Source organism: Nomascus leucogenys, chromosome 3 (assembly GCF_006542625.1).
Source record: "Nomascus leucogenys isolate Asia chromosome 3, Asia_NLE_v1, whole genome shotgun sequence".
Taxonomy (NCBI): domain Eukaryota; kingdom Metazoa; phylum Chordata; class Mammalia; order Primates; family Hylobatidae; genus Nomascus; species Nomascus leucogenys.
The window spans coordinates 121,987,808-121,990,260 of record NC_044383.1 but is presented as its reverse complement, the minus strand read 5'-3'; the positions used below and the strand labels follow the sequence as shown (position 1 = coordinate 121,990,260).

The following is a 2,453-nucleotide window of genomic DNA, read 5'->3' as shown; positions in this document are numbered from 1 at the left end:
AATAATGGTACCTATGTCTTAGGGTTGTTATGGGCATTCAATAGATAATACATATGAGCAGCTCAGCACAGAAGTAGGTACATAATAAATGTTCAATAAAGGAGAGCTATCATTCTTATTTTTATCTCCAGAATCCCTTTTTTGCTTTCACCTATAGAGATATAGTAGAGAGTACATGCATACCAACTGTGCCCATTAATTAGCATATATATATATAAAAATATGTATTTAAGAAATGGAGGAATGAGAAAAAACAATGTCAGAATCATTTAGTTTTAAGTGTCAAGTGTTAAGGAGGATTTAAACAGCAATGTTTAAGCTGAAAATAAAGAGAGGAGGTTTAAATTAAGGAATAAAAATTTAGGTTCAGATTAAATAATTTATCAAATACAACTCCTTAGTTATGAGTGTGTGTATGTAATTAGATCTCCTCATCATCTACTCTTAAAACCAGACTTATTGCTTTTACTCTCCAATCCAATCAGCCACCGGTTCATGCTGATGTTAATTGGCTCATGCCCATCACTTCTTTTTAGTTCCCAATGTTACCTCCTAGGCTGAGTTTTCGTCTTGTTAAACCTAGATTAATGTAATACCTTCTAAACAGTCTCTTAATCTTTTAATATCTTCCTTATTCTATTAAATCCTGTGTTCTGCCAACCAATTACTATTCCTCAAAAACCACTTTGTTTAATCTCTCTGAATTCCGACTGCCTACATAGTAAGATTCTAATTCTTTGGTTTAGCTTTCAAGATTCTATTCAATCCAACTTTAACCTACCTTTTTTGTTCCATTCCTCTCCCCTCCCCATCCACTCTAGTTAGAGGGAAGTGGACTAGAATGGGAATAAGGACGCAGACTCCAGAGCAGGCTGCCTGTGTGGTCCCCACCAGCCAGTTCTAAACTAAAAGTTCAGATATTCTGAACCGTGGAACAAACATGATATGGGTCTGCTGAGGTGGAAATGTAGACTTTTGGGATGTGAGACCAAAATAACTCATAGATAAGGGTCCTTCCTAAATCTACGGAGTGGGCAACAAACTTAATTCACTTGTTAAAATAATCATTGAGAAGGAAATTGCAAATGTTCTGACTCTGGAGAGACAGAGGATGACTGGCAGACAAGGGAGAAATCTCAGGCTTCAGTAATGAGAATTTTTCATGAGTCGCCTAGTCAAGCTCATGAGACCTGGAGAGTCTATGGGGAAAGGGTTCAGTGACAGAGAAAGCCGGAGATGATGAGGCTGGGAGAGTAAGCTTCTCTTACCATTGTTCTCTATTCTCCCTACTCCCATATTCTTCCAGTGGGACAAAGTGCCCCAAAGTGTAAGTCAGTGTGTCCCAAAGGGTCTGGAGTTTAGGTGCCTGAATATGGCAGAGGGCCTTGCTAAACTGGTGAGTATCAGAGTTGGGTGGGTGCTAGTGTCACAGGTGTGACAAGTCATCCAAGTTGGATTTGGGCATCAGCCAGAGGACACGGAGGAAAACAGAGAGTTTGGACAGGTTCCCACACCTGTGGGAGATCAGCTCCCCACTATTTCCTTGAAGCCTAAGATGTCATTAATTCCTAGCTTTTCGTGGCTCCAAAACAATTTGCTCATGCATTGGCTTTCTGAATGGTGTTTGGACTGACTATCACCTACCCAGAATCTTCCATATTTCCTGGATGATATCTATCCTCATGTTTTTATGTCACCAAATGTTCTTTGGAATAATAATTGTAACATTTTTTGAGTCCCTGCTATATTCTAGAGCCTTTAAAATCTTTATATTCACCATCAGCCCTGCTTTATTAATATAGAAACTAAGCCTATGTAGGTTAAGTGGTACAGCCAGGACCCTAACCCAAGTCTGTCTGTGTCCAGAGCACAAATTATTGTAGCTTTCTTCATAAAAATCTGTAAATTTCTTATCTCTCTCTCTTTCTCTTTTAACCCACAGGTTTGACCTTTCTCTCATCCCCAGCAAAGTTCTGAATGCGGGTTTTGACTCTGAGCTGAAGGCATACTTCATGAAGTTTCCTGCTGCCCTTTCACTACACAGTTGGACTTGGAGGCAAACTTGGAGATAAAAATATAGTTCCCATGCTATCCCTTATAAAGATTTAAGAGAAAGTATAGAAAGAAAGGCAAAGCTAATTACTCAATATGCATCTGTTAGTTTTAATGCGATAAAAGAAAGAGTCAGTCCCATAATATAGCAAAGGTTACATTTAGAAGTTAAATGCAAGTTATTAGAAAGCACCTCATAAGAAATTAATGCTGTACTATTAGGGCCTTTAAACCAAGCAGTCAATGCATCAACAAATCTTTATAGGGAAACTATTATGTGGCAGACAAGGTTAGGTGGCTACAATATGTCTGCCTTGGTTGATGAGTTTCATTTTTCCTATTGAGCGACCTATAAACATGGCAGCATTCCTATGTCCAGGTTACCTATTATAAAATCTTAA

The 2,453-nt window shown here is 38.5% G+C and overlaps 1 long non-coding RNA gene across 1 annotated transcript; it reads left to right on the top strand.

The window, feature by feature from the left end:
- Positions 1–788: 788 nt before the first annotated feature.
- LOC105739588 lies at positions 789–2,116 on the top strand. Its single transcript, XR_001115526.1, has 2 exons — positions 789–1,396; positions 1,943–2,116. It is a non-coding gene; the product is annotated as an uncharacterized LOC105739588 (long non-coding RNA).
- Positions 2,117–2,453: the final 337 nt, after the last annotated feature.